Below are 19,979 nucleotides of genomic sequence, written 5' to 3'. Positions count from 1 at the left end.
AACGGATTCCCTTAGCATGGGCCCAACTTGATATGAGAGAGAAGACCCTTGTGAACACTTGAGGGGCTGTGGTCAGCCCGAAGCACAGGACTTTGAACTCGAAGACCTTGTCCCCGAGAGAGAAGCGAAGGAACTTCCTGGACCTCAGATGAATAGGGATCTGGAAGTATGCGTCCTTCAAGTCTATCAACAGCATGAAGTCACCTTCCCTCACAGCTACCAACACTGAATGCAGGATCTCCATCTTGAACAGTGTCTTCCTGATGAAGTGATTCAAGGTGGATAAGTCGATCACAGGTCTCCAACCTCCCGATGCCTTGGGCACCAAGATGTGACTGTAAAACCCTGGAGACGGACGCACCACTTCCTCTATTTTATCCATGTCCAGCATCTGTGTAGTATTCACTAATTACTGTATTTTTTCATTAAAATGTAAATACGTATACTGAGATAGAGAGAGAGGATGACAGCACAAGAATTTTTTTTAGAAATTTATGGGAGATGATGAGGATTACCATGTTTATATGAAACAAAGATTTATTTATGATAAGTACTAATTTTCAAATAATAATAATAGACTTAAGTCAAGTTAAGCAACATTGGGGCTGGTCAGTAGTTGGATGGGTGACCGCTCTCCTCGGCGTTGATTCCTTGGGAAAGGATCTTTACCATACTTTCCTCAGTCTACTCAGCTGTAAATGAGTACCTATCCCTGATAGGGTAGGGTCCAGCTATGGGTTAAATAGCAAAACTCAGCAATGATGGAAAGAAATGAAGGAATAAACGACAACGACGTAAATGGAACCTCTGGCAACAGAGGAGCTTCGTCCGGCAACCAGGTATTCAACCCAATTGAAGGGGAAGACGGTCAGGTACTTGGAGGTCGTCATCCAGCAACTGATCACCATAACGACAATAATCAACAGCCTGAGATTGGAGCTACAGAGGCAAAAAGGAAGAAATGGACAAGAGAAGAAAATAAGGAAATATGGAGATGCTACATCAGAAGCAACCCGACGGAAAGAGGATATAGAAGAAGATTGGTCAACATCTGGAATGAGAGGAATAACACCCCCCAATCAGAGCAGAGGCTGGCAGACCAAGTAAGGAACATAAAGAAAAAGAACTGGCTCTCCCCAACAGAAAGAGAAGAACTGGAAAGGGAAATGTCACACGACAACGAATTACACGAAGACGAACTGAGAGACGATGCACAAGGAAGGAACGACAGGGAGGATGAGGTATCAAACAACGACACACGAAGAAACACCGACGAAGTAACAGAGAGGACGGAATGGGTAGAAAAGATCAGACAATGGATGGAGCCAGATACAGAGAGAACAAAGATCCCCTCCATGAAAGCCTACAACACCAAGAAATTAAGGGAGAAAACAAGTGAGGTCAATGAAATAATGGGCATAATACAGACCACCAGTATCACAGAAACAAATAACTTGACATATGCAGGAGCAAGATTAGTAGCAGAACTGATGGGGATTCGAACACCCAACACCACCAGCACAACCAACCCAACAGAAACCAAAACAGCAACCTCCTTGGAAAAGGCGCCTGGAAAAGCAAATCATGGTGATGAGATCTGACTTGAGTAAACTGAAAGAGATGGCAGAAAAAAGGCTAAGAAGCAAGAAAACAAGGGAGGAACTCAACGAGAAATACAAAGTACAAGAGAGGGGACTAAACAGCACCATAGAAGATGTAAACAGAGGCTTAAGGCCAAAGCACATAAGATCCAACGGTACATGAACAGGAATAAGGGATACCAACAGAACAAACTATTCGGAACCAACCAGAAAAGACTATACAGCCAACTAAGAGGGGAAGACAACCACCCAGAAATTCCTGAAGCCGAACCAAGTAAGAGACTCTGGGAAAACATATGGAGCAATCCGGTATCACACAACAAACATGCAACATGGCTCCAGGAAGTCAAGGAAGAAGAAACAGGGAGAATAAAACAAAGATTCACAGACATCACGACAGACACAGTTAGACACCAACTAAAGAAAATGCCAAACTGGAAAGCCCCAGGTCCCGATGAGGTCCATGGATACTGGCTCAAAAACTTCAAGGCCCTACACCCACGAATAGCAGAACAACTCCAGCATTGTATCTCAAATCACCAAGCACCCAAATGGATGACCACAGGAAGAACATCCTTAGTACAAAAAGACAAGAGTAGGGGAAATATAGCCAGTAACTACAGGCCTATCACCTGCCTACCAATAATGTGGAAGTTACTAACAGGTATCATCAGTGAAAGGCTATACAACTACCTAGAGGAGACAAACACCATCCCCCACCAACAGAAAGGCTGCAGAAGGAAGTGTAGGGGCACAAAAGACCAGCTCCTGATAGACAAAATGGTAATGAAGAACAGTAGGAGAAGGAAAACCAACCTAAGCATGGCATGGATAGACTATAAGAAAGCCTTCGACATGATACCACACACATGGCTAATAGAATGCCTGAAAATATATGGGGCAGAGGAAAATACCATCAGCTTCCTCAAAAATACAATGCGCAACTGGAATACAATACTTACAAGCTCTGGAATAAGACTAGCAGAGGTTAATATCAGGAGAGGGATCTTCCAGGGCGACTCACTGTCCCCACTACTCTTCGTAGTAGCCATGATTCCGATGACAAAAGTACTACAGAAGATGGATGCCGGATACCAACTCAAGAAAAGAGGCAACAGAATCAACCATCTGATGTTCATGGACGACATCAAGCTGTATGGTAAGAGCATCAAGGAAATAGATACCCTAATCCAGACTGTAAGGATTGTATCTGGGGACATCAGGATGGAGTTTGGAATAGAAAAATGCGCGAGAACTGAAGGGATAAAGCTACCAGATGGGAGCAACATCAAACACATAGATGAGACAGGATACAAATACCTGGGAATAATTGAAGGAGGAGATATAAAACACCAAGAGATGAAGGACACGATCAGGAAAAAATATATGCAGAGACTCAAGGCGATACTCAAGTCAAAACTCAACGCCGGAAATATGATAAAAGCCATAAACACATGGGCAGTGCCAGTAATCAGATACAGCGCAGGAATAGTCGAATGGACGAAGGCAGAACTCCGCAGCATAGATCAGAAAACAAGGAAACATATGACAATACACAAAGCACTACACCCAAGAGCAAATACGGACAGACTATACATAACACGAAAGGAAGGAGGGAGAGGACTACTAAGTATAGAGGACTGCGTTAACATCGAAAACAGAGAACTGGGGCAATATCTAAAAACCAGTGAAGACGAGTGGCTAAAGAGTGCATGGGAAGAACGACTAATAAAAGTAGACGAAGACCCAGAAATATACAGAGACAGGAGAAAGACAGAAAGAACAGAGGACTGGCACAACAAACCAATGCACGGACAATACATGAGACAGACTAAAGAACTAGCCAGCGATGACAATTGGCAATGGCTACAGAGGGGAGAGCTAAAGAAGGAAACTGAAGGAATGATAACAGCGGCACACGATCAGGCCCCCTAAGAACCAGATATGTTCAAAGTACGATAGACGGAATAACATCTCTCCCATATGTAGGAAGTGCAATACGAAAAAATGAAACCATAAACCACATAGCAAGTGAATGCCCGGCACTTGCACAGAACCAGTACAAAAAGAGGCATGATTCAGTGGCAAAAGCCCTCCACTGGAGCCTGTGCAAGAAACATCAGCTACCTTGCAGTAATAAGTGGTACGAGCACCAACCTGAGGGAGTGATAGAAAACGATCAGGCAAAGATCCTCTGGGACTATGGTATCAGAACGGATAGGGTGATACGTGCAAACAGACCAGACGTGACGTTGATTGACAAAGTCAAGAAGAAAGTATCACTCATTGATGTCGCAATACCATGGGACACCAGAGTTGAAGAGAAAGAGAGGGAAAAAATGGATAAGTATCAAGATCTGAAAATAGAAATAAGAAGGATATGGGATATGCCAGTGGAAATCGTACCCATAATCATAGGAGCACTAGGCACGATCCCAAGATCCCTGAAAAGGAATCTAGAAAAACTAGAGGCTGAAGTAGCTCCAGGACTGATGCAGAAGAGTGTGATCCTAGAAACGGCACACATAGTAAGAAGAGTGATGGACTCCTAAGGAGGCAGGATGCAACCCGGAACCCCACACTATAAATACCACCCAGTCGAATTGGAGGACTGTGATAAAAAAAAAAAAAAAAAAAAATAAAAATAATAATAATAATAATAATAATAATAACATATAGTACTGTAATTAATACATAATGCATTTTGATAGTGCACAATGTGAAATTGTAAAGAAACAAATTTAATTCCCAATCTTCTTGGAAAGCTGTGAAACAGGAGGGAGGGTGAACATGTCAAATATGTCAAAAAACCTTGTGATCAGATATTTGACATATTTGACAGCTTTGGAGAAGATTAGGAATAAAATTTGTTTCTTTACAATTTTACACTTTACAATAGAAATCCATAAATGTTTTAATTACAGTATATTACTATTACAGTGTGTCCCCAACTTACGGCAGGAGATCCATTCCAGTGCCATGTTGTAAGTTGATTTCCATTGTTAGCAGTGCTTTAACAGCACCATAACTTGATGTTGCATCAAGTTACAGCGCTGTAAGCGAGGTTACTTAATGCCTATTCTTGACATTAGCACCATCAACAGCACTGTAACTTGATGCAATATCAAGTTACAGCACTGTAGAATGCCATTAACAGTGCTTAAAAATTGTCATAAGATTGAATTGTCATAAGTCAAGACGCACTGTATATTATTATTATCATCAATATTTGAAAATTGTACTTATTAGGGAAATCATTCCATTATTATACAAACATGGTTAATCCTCACCATCTCCCATGAATTTAGTAAAAAATGCTTGTGCCATCATTCTCTCTCTCTCTCTCTCTCTCTCACTCATCCTCTCTCTTCCTCCTCCTCTCTCCTCTCTCTCTCTCTCCTCGTCTCTCTCTCTCTCTCTCTCTCCTCTCTCTCTCTCTCTCTCTCTCTCTCTCTCCTCTCTCTCTCTCTCTCTGTATACATATATTTTAATGCAAAATATATGTGGTGGTTGAATAAAAGAGCTCTGCTTTCTTAGATATTAGTGAAAAGTTTTTTACTGTCTACTTTCAAGGTTATAGTTCCATGCTTTCCTTGGCATTGCATTATGTGCACTTGGATCTGGGGGTAATGATTGCCTAATGTATTGAGGTCAGTTGGGATTGAAGCCCATAGAACTCGGTATCAATCTCTGGAATGTAGTCATAGTTCTAACATTTTATCTGCAGATCCTTTTGAGTATGGAGTAAGTCTCTTGAAGCATTTATTATGAAATACTTTTTGTTAGCACTATCAGCAGTTAAAAACTAAGTTTATATCAGGCACTGCCCTTAAGATGTTGTAGAGGAATACTATTTTTTCTTTTTGCCCTAAAGCGGAGAATGATGTTAAGGCTATGTTTTTTTCTGAGATTTATAAGATTTCCAAATTTAACATCCTTGATGGGGAAGAAAGAGGAAACATTTCTCTGTCCTGTTAGGGTAATTAAAATTTTTTAAATGGGTTAAGCTTGGAAGATGCAAAGGTTTGTGATTTAGGTTTAGAGAACCTAGAATGTCTGTCAAATAACACAATATTCTTTGTGACATATTTGATCAGGCCGGCAATAGAGGAACTAGTTCCATATTTTTTACCTTTATTGAATATAGATGTTAATAATGTGAGAGCAGTTGCTACTTCATTTAGTTTTATGACAAATTTGTCGCTGGAGGATGAGATTAATGGTATGCAGTAGAGGTGCAATTCAGCAGTGGATAAAGCCTTTTCCTGAACCAGAGAAAGAGCAATCTTTTAGGCTCTTTGTAGGATCTCATGTGTGCAGTGAAGAGCAGCCTTTTGGTTTTCTCCTCAAGGCTGCTCTTCACTGCACACATGAGATCCTTGCTCCCTGATTGGAATCCAATTTCCAGTGGCAGTAAGATCCTGAAAGAATTCCAGATAAGAATGCTTTGGTGTTGACTAGCTGCACTACCCACTATTCTCTTCTCAATGTGGGAATCAGCTGTCTTTAAGAGTGGGTACGATTCATCCCTAATGATATAAATTTTCAATTTAGAATGCATTTTTTTTTACACTTATCTACTGTTGAAGTAACATCCTTACCACTTAGTGGTCAAGGAGAATTCTGACAAAAGCTAAAACTTTTAAGACATACCAGGTGGAGAACAGGTATATCATATAGTTATCCAGGTCAGACACTTAATCATCTATTAATTGAATGCTGACTCACCTGTCGACCTGAAGATGTAAGCTATCTTTAACAGCAGGTATCCAAACAATAAATTTTATTGTAAAATGTATATTCTGTTAAAAAAGGTTGAAATTGTGTGAGATTGCACTGCATTCTAAAAACTTTATATTAAAATCTAGCTACTTGATATTCCTTTGACTATAAATCATGGTACCCTAGTCTTCAAGACTTTGGCAATTGTATTATAAGCTCCTCTGATATACTTTAGATTAGTGAGTTGCTGCCATATGCTTATGGTTCATTGTAAGTTTGGATTTATGAAGTATATTTCTGTTTTTAGTTTGGTACACTTTAGACAAGGAATTTAAGTATTCTAACCTATCCTAACCTTACAGCATACCATTAACCCTTAAACGCCGACTGGACGTATTGTACATCGAGTAAAATTGTCTGTCGGGTGCCAAGTGGACGTACGGTACGTCGACTACAAAAAGTTTTTTCAAATATTCACGGAAAAATAGTTATAGCCTAGTTTGCAAAAGGAATGCTGGGAGTTCACGGATCATGCTATTGTTTTGTTTACAAGCATTACCCAGCTGCGCATGCTCGAATTTCTTTCTTCTCGCACTACAAAGCATCAGCGGCGCATCTCAGAAATTCTTTCGTCACTTTGTCATAATTTTTGCACCGTTTTATATTAGCCGTTACATAGAGTTTTATATATTCAAATGTGTGCAATTTCATGTAAAATGCAACAAAAAATAAACCCATGGTTGTAGCTTTTATAAGTTTTGAAATATTTTCATATAAATCACGATAAGTGCCAAAATTTCAACCTTCTGTCAACTTTGACTTGACCGAAATGGTCGAAAAACACAATTGTAAGCTAAAACTCTTACATTCTAGTAATATTCAATCATTTACCTTCATTTTGCAACAAATTGGAAGTCTAGCACAATATTTTGATTTATGGTGAATTTTTGAAAAAAAAAATTTCCTTACGTCCGCGCAGTAGCTCGGCTGAAAATCTCAGAAATTCTTTTGTCACTGTTGTAATTTTTGCACCATTTTATATTAGCCATTCCATAGAGTTTTAAATATGAAAATGTGCACAATTTCATGTAAAATACAACAAAAAACAAGCCATGGTTGTAGCTTTTATCAGTTTTGAAATATTTTCATATAAATCATGATAAGTGCCAAAATTTCAAACTTCGGTCAACTTTGACTCGACTGAAATGGTAAAAAAACACAATTGTAAGCTAAAACTCTTACATTCTAGTAGTAATTCAGTGGTACCTCAAGATGTGAAAGGCTCAACTTACGAAAAACTCAAGATACGAAAGCTAATATGAAAAATTTTACGGATCTACATATGAAAATTTTTCAAGATATGAAAGGTTGTTGCTGTAAAGTCCAAGATTCGCCCGGACCACCGATAACAATTTTGAAACTCACGCGCCGCCAACTGAGTAGACTCGCCACCATCCTCCTGCTCTCCCATTGGTTCCTGATGCTAGTCACCGCCATGAGATCCTTCTCTCCTATTGGTCAGCATCCTTCCCATCAAGCATTTACTACGTAGCAGCGTGCCTTGGCCACTTGTCCCAGCATCGTTATCGTACACACGCGGTATTTGTTTGTTCTAACGATTTCGTTTATTAACGTAAATTCGTTAGTGATTTCGTTGCAGTATACGTACTTTATTGTGTTGTGTGAGAACTTTACTCTACTTATACGTAAATTACGTACAGTATATAGTAGTCATGGGTCCCAAGAAACTTGAAATTCACAGAAAGAAGAGGATGCTCTCTTTGGAGACAAAGATGGAGATTATCAAGAAGTATGAAGCTGGTATGCGATTGAGTGTGATCGCCAAGGAATACGGCCGAAATCCGTCGACAATAGGCACCATCCTTAAGCAGAAATATGTCATTAAAGCATCTACACCTTCCAAGGGCGTCACTATTTTGTCCAGCAAGAGGACCCACGTGCACGACGAGATGGAAAGGCTTCTTCTTGTCTGGATAAAAGACAAAGATATCGCTGGCGATACGATAACCGAGACGGCAGTCTCCCACAAGGCCAGCACTATTTTCGGCTATTTGATTGCCCAGGCCGAAGACGACGGAGGAGAAGGGACATCAACGCCAACCCCAGAGTTCAAGGCTTTGCATGGGTGGTTTGAGAAATTCCGTTAACAGACTGGCATCAATTCGGTGGTGCGGCATGGGGAGGCTGCCAGCTCGGACACAAAAGCGGCCGAAGCCTTTAAAAAGACGTTCAACGAGATGTTGACCAAGGAAGGCTACAGTTCTCAGCAAGTCTTCAACTGTGATGAGACTGGCCTTTTTTGGAAAAAAATGCCTCGTTAGACGTACATCACGGAGGAAGAGAAGAAGCTACCCGGGCATAAGCCTATGAAAGACAGGCTTATGCTCGCACTTTGTTCAAACGTCAGTGGGAATTGCAAGGTGAAGCCCCTACTGGTCTATCATTCGGAGACTCTTCGAGCCTTCAAGGCCCACAAAGTGCTTAAGGAGAAGCTTCCAGTGATGTGGAGGGCTAATGCGAAAGCCTGGGTAACGAGGCTTTTGTTCACTGAGTGGGTAAATCTGTGTTTCGGCCCGACAGTGAAGAAATTCTTGGAAGAGAAGCACCTCCCTCTGAAATGTCTGCTGGTGTTGGACAATGCCCCTGCCCACCCTCCTGGCCTCGAGGAAGATATCCTAGTGGAGTATTCCTTCATCAAGGTTCTTTATCTTCCGCCTAACACCACCCCTCTCCTCTAGCCCATGGACCAGCAAGTGATATCGAACTTTAAGAAGCTGTATACCAAACATCTTTTCAAGAGATGTTTCGACATCACTGATACCACAAACCTCACCTTGCGTGAATTTTGGAAGGAGCATTTCGATGTTGTGATATGCATCCGACTCATTGACCAAGCTTGGCAAGAGGTTTCGAGGCGAACCTTGAATTCCTCGTTGAGGAAACTCTGGCCTGATGCTGTATCCGCCCGAGACTTCGAGGGATTCGACGTGGGCGAAGCTGGTGCTGCAGATTCAGAAACAGTTGACGATCCTGAAACTGTTTTGCAACCAGATCTTGACGAGATCGTTGCACTCTGCAAGTCCATGGGGCTGGTCGTCGACGAGGACGACATCAACGACCTTCTCGAGGAGCACCAAGAGGAGCTTACGACGGATGACCTGAAGGAGGTGGAGGCCATGCAACATAATGTCGTTCAAGAGGAGTTCTCTAGCAGTGGCAAGGAGGAGGAGGATGACCCTAAGACAACAGCAGAAATTAAGGATGTTCTAGCTGCTTTTCATAAAATGCAATCATTCGTAGAAAAGAGACACCCCGAAAAGGCTTACACAGGTCGTATGCTTGCGCAGTTCGATGAGGCTTGCCTGAGTCGTTTCAGGAACATTGTGAAAAGTAGGCAGAAGCAATCTTCCTTGGATAGTTATTTTTTAAAGAGGCCTTTAGTATTAGCAGGAGTAGTAAGCAAAAAGGAAGAACCAAATGATACTAAAAAAACAGAAAGTGTAAAGTGGTGATGAAGTTGAAATTTTGTAAAAAAAAAAAAATAAATAAATAAATAAATAAATAAATAAAAATAAATAAAAAGTACGTAAAGTATAAAAAAGTAAAAAAAAAAGTAAAAAGAAAAAAAAATTTAATTTTAGTTTTTTGTAAAGTTCAGTGTTACAGTTTTGTTAATGTGTTTCGAAAATTTTAGTTTATGTATGTTTTCCTGACATTTTTTTATGTCCTCTGTCGCCACTTTCGGAGATAGCCTCACTCGAAAGGTAAGCTTCCACATTTTACTACATACGTACCGTATTTCTTGTATACCATGTACACTAATACACTTTATTTACAGGTATTTAGCAGTACGTTATCAAGTTAGGTATTGAATGGTCCAAATTGTTGTAGTATTTCATTGTTTATAGGTCAATTTAGCTTTATTATGAAATTTACTGGGGTGTTTTTGGAGGGCTTGGAATGGATTAGCCATTTTACATGTAAAATGCAGTCCAAGATACGAAAAACTCATGGTACGAAGGGTGCCTCGGAACGGTTTAGTAATTTCGTATCTTGAGGTACCCCTGTATTCAATCATTTAACTTCATTTTGCAACAAATTGGAAGTCTCTAGCACAATATTTTGATTTATGGTGAATTTTTGAAAAAACTTTTTCCTTGCGTCCGCCTGCGGTAACTGCTGAAAATCTCAGAAATTCTTTTGTCACTTTGTCGTAATGTTTGCACCGTTTTATATTAGCCATTGCATAAAGTTTTATATGTGAAAATATGCGCAATTTCATGTAGAATACAATAAAAAATAACTCATGGTTGTAGCTTTTTATCAGTTTTGAAATATTTTCATATAAATCACGATGTGCCAAAATTTCAACCTTCGGTCAACTTTGACTCAACTGAAATGGTCGAAAAATGCAATTGTAAACTAAAACTCTTACATTCTAGTAATATTCAATCATTTACCTTCATTTTGCAACAAACGGGAAGTCTCTAGCACAATATTTCAATTTATGGTGAATTTTTTAAAAAAACATTTTACTTACCTCTGCGCGCGGTAACTGCTGAAAATCTCAGAATTTCTTTAGTCACCCTGTCATAATTTTTGCACCATTTTCTTTTAGGCATTGCATAAAGTGTTATACATGAAAATGTGCGCAATTTCATGTAGAATACAACAAAAAATAACTCATGGTTGTAGCTTTTATCAGTTTTGAAATATTTTGATATAAATCACAATAAGTGCCAAAATTTAAACCTACAGTCAACTTTGACTCGACCGAAATGACCGAAAAATGCAATTGTTGTAATTGTAAGCTAAAACTCTTACATTCTAGTAACATTCAATCAGTTACCTTCATCTTGTAACAAACGGGAAGTCTCTAGCACAATATTTCAATTTATGGTGAATTTTTTAACAAAATGTTTTCCTTACCTCTGCGTGCGGTAACTTGGCTGTTGTCTAATCCCTTTTAGGGAAATAGTTCTGCCTTTTTCCCTAATGAACAGGGGGCCTGAAGATATCAGGGCAGTCCTATTTAAATATGCTCTTAGAGAATTAACTGGACACAGGGACGGATCCTGAGGAAGTGGGACAATCTTCCATGGGGCCCATCTATCTTGTGGGTCCTCATTTTTTGCTAGAAATTGACGATCTGGTGATAGAAGTAGTTCTCCTGTAGGGAGAAATTCAATATGATCTGATTCCCTAGAGAGGGCCGACAGTTCAGAAATTCTGACGCCTGAGGCTACACTTATTAGGAATAATGTTTTCCTTAAGAGGGTTATATAATTACATGAGTCATTATTAGTGTCAGAAGCCAATTTAAGGACATCGTTTAAGAACCATGAGACCATCCTGGGCCTCTCAGATGGTCTGAGTCTTGCATAAGCTCTTGGAATGGATGAAAAGTACGAATCTGTTAGATCCGTATTAAAACCAAATTGGAAGATTTTCCTAAGAGCTGATTTGGTAGTAGTAATTGTACTAGCTGCTAGACCTTTCTCGAACAAGGTTCTGAAAAAGGTTATAGCCAGATTCGTGGACATGGTTTGTGCATCTGAGTCCTTTAAAAATATAGCTAGTTTTTTAACTGCTGAGTCATATTGACGCAAGGTCGATTCTCGCTTGTCAGATTCTAAGAACAGGATGTTCTGAGGATCTATGTTAGCATCTTTCTGAGCTGCAAACTTCATAAAGTCCATGAAGTTAGGGCTTTCTGAATTCCTGAGGAAGCGGACACAGTCCGCGTTTGAACCAACTGCGTCAGTTTGGGATTGGGAATCCGTTGAGGCCGGAGTCCTAATTCCAATAGTAGAGGGAACCAATTGGTCTTGGGCCAATTGGGAGCTACCAGTGCAATGTGACCCTTGAACGTCCTGAGCTTGTTCAGGACTTTCAGAAGCAGATTCACTGGAGGAAAGAGGTAAATTCTCTTCCATACATTCCAATCTATAGCCATAGCGTCCGTGGCGTAGGCCAGAGGGTCCAGGTTGGGAGCCACATAACAAGGGAGTCTGTGGTTCGACTCAGTGGCAAAAAGATCCACCTGAAGTCCTGGTACCTGTTGACAGATCCATCTGAATGACTCCTTGTCCAGTGTCCACTCCGATTCTAGCGGGACGGATCATGATAGGGCGTCTGTCACCACGTTCCTGACTCCTGCTAGGTGAGTGGCTGACAGGTGCCATTTGTTCTTGTCTGCTAAGGCAAATAGGGCTATCATGACATGGTTCACGTGGCTCAATTTGGAGCCACCCCTGTTTATGCAGTGGACTACTACTGCACTGTCCAATACCAACTTGATATGAGACTTCTTGGCTGGTTGTAGCCTTTTCAGGGTGAGAAACACTGCCATAGCTTCCAGTACATTGATGTGTAGCTAGGCGGAATGTTAGAGACCAGGTTCCCTGTACCTTTTTGTACTGTGAGTACCTGCCCCAGCCGCTTAAAGAGGCGTCTGTGTGGACTACTAGGGCTGGCGGAGGAAACTGCAAGGGTATTGTCTTTGACAGATTCATGATTTCCGTCCAAGGGCGGAGTCTCTTGCATAAGATCGCTGGGATGGGAGCCATTTTGTCCCGGGATCTCCGGTTTGCTTTTGATCGCCAAACCCGGTTTATATCCTTTAGTTTGGCTTTCAGCAGAACGTCCGTTACTGATGCAAATTGAAGTGATCCTAGGATTCTTTCCTGGTTCCTCCGGGACATCTGCTTGTTTTTGAGAAATTGCCTTGTGGCCTTGGCTATTTCTCTTCTCTTCAACGGCGGAATTGATAGAGTATGAGTGTTCAAGTCCCATTGGATTCCTAACCACTGGAAACGTGACTCCGGTGTTAGCCAAGACTTGGTTTTGTTTATTTGGAATCCTAAATGTTCCAGAAACTGAATTACCTTGACCGTTGCCTTGTGGCATTCTTCGACAGTTGTGGCCCATACGAGCCAATCGTCCAGATAGGCTACTAACATTATTCCCTGAGTTCTTAACTCCTGTACTACTGTTTCCGCCAACTTGGTGAATATTCTGGGCGCTATGTTGAGCGCGAATGGCATTACTCTGAAGGAGTAAGCCTTCTTTCCTAGTTTGAAGCCTAGGAATGTATGGAAGTGTCTTGCTATTGGGACATGATAGTAGGCATCTGTAAGATCTATAGAGGTGGTGACGGCCCCACGGGGAAGTTAGGTCCGCACCTGTGAAACGGTCAGCATTCGAAACTTGTCGCAATGAATGTATGAGTTTAGATGGGACAAGTCTAGAATTATTCTTAATTTGTTTGAGTCTTTCTTTGGCATGCTGAACAAGCGCCCTTGAAACTTTAAGGGGGCCGGCTGGCTCATGCCGTTTTTTAACGACAAGACTTTGACATTCATACCACTTAATAAGGTGACTTGGGACATCTCCAAACTGTATATGATTTTCGCCTCTGACCTTCGGTTTTGTGACGCCAGGGCAATTTATCCCGAAAATAACCATTTTTCAAATTCTATCTCCTCCTTTGATATTTAATATTAAGACCTGGGATTACTACCATATATAGACCTGATGTAGACCTCCAATCAAATGGAGAGTTTTTTTTCTAGAAGTAATTTTTTTGCTAGATATGAATTTTTCAATATGGTAAAAAAAATAAACCCTATAAATCAGGAGAAAAAAATTTATTAAAAAAAAGACGAAACAAAAATTGGAAAAAAGGGCTCTATTTGATTGTTCTATAATGTCTTTCTGAGTTATATACCAAATTCCAATGTTATAGCTTTAAAACTAAGTGAGGAGATAGATTTTGAAGGTCAATAAGTATAGTTTTGAGATACGGGCGTTCAAAGTTTTCCTTCGTATTTCTATAAAGACAATGTTAATAAATATTGATTATTATGAATGCATATTTCTTTTTTGTGTATTAATAAACCAAAACTATTTTATTTATCATAATTTAATCATAAATGATCATCCCTTTGCTCATATATCGTAGCCTGGGGCACTGCTTGAGGCAAGATGGGGCACTCCTTCCTACGTAACCCCCTCTCTCCCCTTCACTAACTCGGCTTATTACAGCAAATTTTCTTTTGTATGTTAGCGAGATGTTTTCCTTGTATTTTCCTCTTTGGCATGATGACATTCTTGCCGAAACAAAGATAAACAAACGTAAATCCAAGAGAATGTCAGAGGTGAGACTCGAAGGTGTACTCTCTTTTTACAAAGACAATTTGATAAATCATGATTATTATAAATTTCATATTCCATTTTGGGTATTAAAAAACCAAAACTATGTTATTTATCATAAATGAAGATCTCTTTGCTCAAAGATCGTAGCCTTGGGCACAGTGTGACGTGTGCTGTCAGGCAAGAAGGGGGCGTTACCAAGCAACCCTCCCCTCTCTCTTCACTAACTACTCGTATATTATGATATTCTGTAATAATACTTGAGTGATTTTTCTTTGTCTGTATGTTAGCGAGATGTTTTCCTTGTCTTTTCCTCATTGGCATGATGAACTTCTTGCCGAAACATACATAAACATACGTAAAAGCAAGCGAATGTCACGAGGTGAAACTCGAACGTGTAATCTACTTGAAGTCTATGGTCCAACTGATTCATGATTGAACCAGATACTCGCTTATGCGAGCCACAGAATCTCTACAGATGCCATTTCTCACAATTTCTTTGCCAATAATTGTCAAAATTTACGATAACAGAAGAAATATTGCATTTTCTTGTACGGATGAATGTTTTAGGCTTATTGAGTTGTTTACTAATTACCCTGTAACTACGAAAGTAAGAGGAATTTTGACGAAATATTTCGTATACGTATTCTCAATTGCCATATGAAGTTCCATGAATTTTTTCATGACTGCATTTTTCGCCCGGCCGGCCCCCTTAAGTTTCTGACTCTTGATACTACCCTCTTTTGAAGAAGTTCTTGGGTATACTCTACCAACTCCGCTGTTGGTTTTTGATAAAAGGTGTTGGATGGAGGAGGACCTTGAAGCCAACTCCACCCCAGACCTTTGGTCACAATGCTCTGTGCCCAATTGCTGAACCCCCACCGATGTCGGTAGAAGTACAGCCTCCCTCCTACCTGGGGATTCTCACTGTCTTGCTGACGGGCGACCACCTCGTGCTCCCCGAAAGCCCTTGCCCCCGGTTGGTGGCTCTTCCGGCGCCCCGGTGACGGGAGGGACCCCTAGCTCTGCTGCCTCTAGCGAACCTATTGAATGGCTGAAAAGACTGCGATTCATAGGTCGCATTGAAGGCTGGAGAGACTGCATAAGAGGTCAAAACCATGGCTTGTGCTGGTTGGGTCAACAGCACAAACTGCTGTTGCGGCTGTGCCTTGGATGTTGACGGTTGAGGTACTTGGGGTACCGGAACCGCCTGCATTAGAGTCTGTTGGGGAGCCTGGAGGGGCTGGAACTTCCTAGGTCTCTTTTTTTTGATTTGGGGTTTGATCCAGTAGCCTCGGGCTTGCGTTTAGGCACGAGTCCCCAACGAAGCTTCAGACTCTGGTTTACCCTAGCCGCTTCATACAGAACCTCATTCACAGCGGTGGCGGGGAAGAGGTCCATGCCCCATATGGATGAGGTGATCAATTTGTTTGGTTCATGGCGGATAGTAGCTTTCGCCAGAACATGTTTCCGACAGTTATGCTGCGCTACCATAAAATCATACAAGTCGCACTGCATTGTATTCAGTAAAGACTTAGTCATGATTTTAAATAGTGTCTCTTGTCCATAGATAAGAGAAGCCATTTCGGTCATCGTTAGCGAACTGAGGGACCTGTTGAGCCTCATCCTAGCGTCGTACTCCGCTTGAATTAGGGCATCTGACAGTCTAGGCAACCTCTCGCTGAACAGCGTGTTACCGCAGTCCAACTTGAGTTTGCCTACTGAAAAAGTGGCAGGAGCATCAGTGTAGAACTCCTCTGAACCGGGGAACAGAAGGGAAGTCGACTGCCTGGGCTGTTGCCTCTGACACCTTTGAGATGAATGGCAACGGAGTGTCCTCATTTACCGTGAACATTGTAAATGGGCTCTTGAATGCTGTAACTTTCGTATTCACACATTCCCATTCATCGAGGTTCCGGCGCCAACTTGTTGAGCTTGGTTCCGGGGGAGGATCACAGTTTCCTTTGGGACTTTATCCTCCCTGCTCATGGCAGCATCCGTTAGACAGACATAGCCAAAGAAAGGGGGTTGGAGTCCGTCAGGGTGGAACTCGAAGTCCTCTAGCCTTCGAGTTCCACAACCCTCAATGGTTAGCATGCCCTCTGCGAAGGGGGCGTGAGCTGCTACCCTCCATGGATTGTTTGGTTTGAACGCAGGGAGGTTAGATGAGTCCGGCATGAGCAAAGCCTGAGTTGCCTGACCGGGCTGTACTTGCCCTACTGACATTCTTTCTTGGAGACCGGACATCATGTTCTCCTGGGCTACTATCCTCTCCGACAAGGATTGGATAGTTTGTCCCGAAGCTTCCAGTGTAGTTGACAGCTGGGTCAGCATTTCCTGGAACTTGGTCTGGACCGAGTCCCCAACCATGTTGCCCATCCGCTGCATGATATTGTCCGAGAAAGTGTCAGGGTCAAAGGAGGAAGGCTGAGCCTTCTCCTTGGGAACCTTTGTCCTCAATCCCTTTGGTGGGAGAGTGACTTTTGGCTTGACCGCCCCGGGATTATGAGCTGGTGGCGTAGAGGCAGGCTTGGTTCCTGACCTCTTCGGCAGGGACTTCTGCTTAGACTCGAAGTCTTTCTTACTTTTAACTTTAGGGATCACCGACAAGGACTTCGGTCTAACCGACTGCAGTCTATCGGCGAACCCCTGGAAGGAAGTAGTAGTAGAAGGAGAAGAAGACAAAGATGGGCTCAAGGAAAACCCTTGAGCTCCTAGTAAACCTGCCTCGCTACCATCCTTACCGTTGCCCATGTCGTCTATAGCCATGGGCTCGCGGTCCAGGTCGAGGGCTGCTACTTCCCCCGCCACTCCTTCTGCGATGCCTTCCTCCGTGAGAGCTGCAACTGCCTCCTGGATCCTGGCGATCAGAGGGGCGGCCACTTCCGAATCCACCACAGATCCCTTCTTTACCCCTGGGAAGATAAGGGTGGCCATGTCGTGGGCCAGGATGTAAGGTTGGCCCTTGGCGGAGTTGTGACCGAAACCGCCAACCCATACCTTCAGGGTGGACAGGGCGGCTTCCCGGACTGCTTGCGCTCCCTGTAAGCAGGGCTATTATTAATACTTAACACTAGAAATAGACTTAACCTAGTATGAAAGTGTACATTACTGTATATTGATTCTCATTGTATCATTATGAAGAGGCCTGAGTGTTACATACCCCGGAGGAGGCTTCGTTGACCAAAGCGTAGCAGATGGCGCAGTTCTCATGGTACCAAACCAAGTAGTCCTCCATGCCAACTGCACAGCCGGCATGGGCCCGGCAGACCACCTGCCCACAGGGATCCTGGAGAATGGCGTTGCACCCATCCTCCAGATAACAGGTAACCTGTAAGTCAAATGATACATGAGTATCATCAATAGCCTTTCGGATTAGATCCGTGGTTTGTGCGGTATGCTAATACTGCCGGAGTAACTCCGGTGTCAGCATATATCATGCAAGATAACATATCACTCTGTTACTACTAGCTCCGGCGCCCTGTGTATGCTTATAGGAACATCTTGGCAGGTAATGGGAACTAAGAGATTCCACTGCAGCTCCGGCGACACCGGAGCTATAAAATCTGACCGATTAAGTGGATTCAAGCTGTCCTCCATATGCCAGAGTGAGGGATAAACCAAGTCAAGACACAGGGTGAAGAGCAAGCCGTAACAGGGTGGAATGGTTAAAATACCTGCCGGAGTTGGGTACTCCATCGGGTAAGGAACATATAATAGATGGTGGAAGTCATGTGTAATAAAATATGCATGCAACGAAATCCCAAAGATAGGTCGGAGCCTTCACATCTAATGAAGCAACGCTATCCCGAGGTCGGGTCCGGCGTGTGCCGGAGTCCTGAGGCCGCCGAAGCGGGGTGGGAAAGGGTGGGCACCCTAGATAGTGAGAGGGATACCCTATCTAGTGGGTGGAGGGGTGTCCCACTCTCCCGCGCCTGGAGGCCAACCATGGCTCGGTCGAGCGAGGTACCCCCCCCCCCCCCCCCCCCCTCCTTCCACTAACAGAGCGGCAGAGTACGGCAGGCCTGTTCACCGAGTGTGCCCCCCAGTGAATCTCCCCCCCCAGGAGACTCGGATGGGAGAGAGTTGTCACTCCACCGAAGTGGGTGAGCTAGGGGAGGGAGGTGGGGAGAGCTGGGAGGGGTCGGTAGCAGGTTGGCTTGTAAGCGATCGGCTGGGGACACTCTCAGCCGGGTGAACAGTCACGCGGTGTGAGAGTCCAGTCGATCTAAGAAGGCCTAGGCCAACTAGGTGCCGGCTATAGGGAGAACACATAACATAAATATCCTGTCCTAACACGGAAGGTGAAGCGAAATAAAAGGGGAGTGAGAGAGAAAGAGAAGGTCCTTGAGAAACTAGGTTAAGCGAAATCCAATGAAGGAAATGCTAGCCTAGAAACTCAGAGCGGCTTAGCCTAGATGCTGTAACGAATGATTGAGGGGCAAGCGGCCAGGGTGGCTCAAGGACGGAGTGCTACGAAGGAACTAGGGTCCTTCGTGAGGCAAACAAGGCAAAAGATCCTATCTTACTGATAAACAAGGGTTGATATAACAACCTCCATGCAAGAAAGGAAAGCGAGCGCCATGACCGAAAGCATGCGGTTCGGGAGTAGGCTATCCCCCCGTGAACGGACTAAAAAACATAAAACAACATGGCAAATGCATCTTAAAATAAATATATATCGAGTACTGCTGAAGTGCAATTGAGACCAATTAGTATGGGAGACCAATTGGTGCAAGAAAGCAGGGAATCATCACGCGTCTGGTGAGCCAAGAGGGCGGCGCGGGACCGGCAACGCATGTGTTACCGCTCGTACATATAACCTAAGATAATTAGGCATAAAATGTCAAAAACCGTCTCAAAATGATCCCAAACATTAAACGCAGTACTTAACTTGGATGCAGAAGCTTGAGGGTCCATGTTGATGATGAAAGAAATCCAAAATAGCAAAAAACACAGCACAAGGAAAAAAACACGTGTGGTGTGAGCATTACATAAAGTGTTATACATGAAAATGAGCGCATTTTCATGTAGAATACAGCAAAAAATAGCTCATGGTTGTATCTTTTATCAGTTTTGAAATATTTTCATATAAATCACAATAAATAGAAAAAATTCGACCTTTGGTCAACTTTAACGCGACCGAAATGGTCGAAAACTGCAATTGTAAGCTAAATCACTTACGGTCTAGTAACATTCAATCAATTACCTTCATTTTGCAACAAACGGGAAGTCTCTAGCACAATATTTCGATTTAAGTCCGCGCATTACGAATTCATGCATCATTTTGTGATAATATTTTCTCTGTGTTGCTTTGATCGTTTTACAATTTGTTATATACCAAAATCATCGCAATTTAGTTTAAAATACAACGAAAAAAAACTTATTAGCTTTAACCGTTTTGCTCACAACGCAATTTGTATACAATTACGTATATATGAAATTTTTTTGCGCTGTCATATATTTCAATATTTATATATG

At 42.4% G+C, this 19,979-nt stretch overlaps 1 protein-coding gene across 4 annotated transcripts in view; it reads left to right on the top strand.

The window, feature by feature from the left end:
* The window catches only part of LOC135216186 (DNA topoisomerase 3-alpha-like), a 308,863-nt gene that overhangs the window by 98,720 nt on the left and 190,164 nt on the right, over positions 1–19,979 (top strand). The gene's annotated exons all lie outside the window — the stretch shown is intronic.

This window comes from Macrobrachium nipponense, chromosome 6, assembly GCF_015104395.2.
Source record: "Macrobrachium nipponense isolate FS-2020 chromosome 6, ASM1510439v2, whole genome shotgun sequence".
In the NCBI taxonomy this organism is placed as follows: Eukaryota; Metazoa; Arthropoda; class Malacostraca; order Decapoda; family Palaemonidae; genus Macrobrachium; species Macrobrachium nipponense.
The sequence above is the reverse complement of the archived record's forward strand: the minus strand, read 5'-3'. Positions and strand labels throughout refer to the sequence as shown.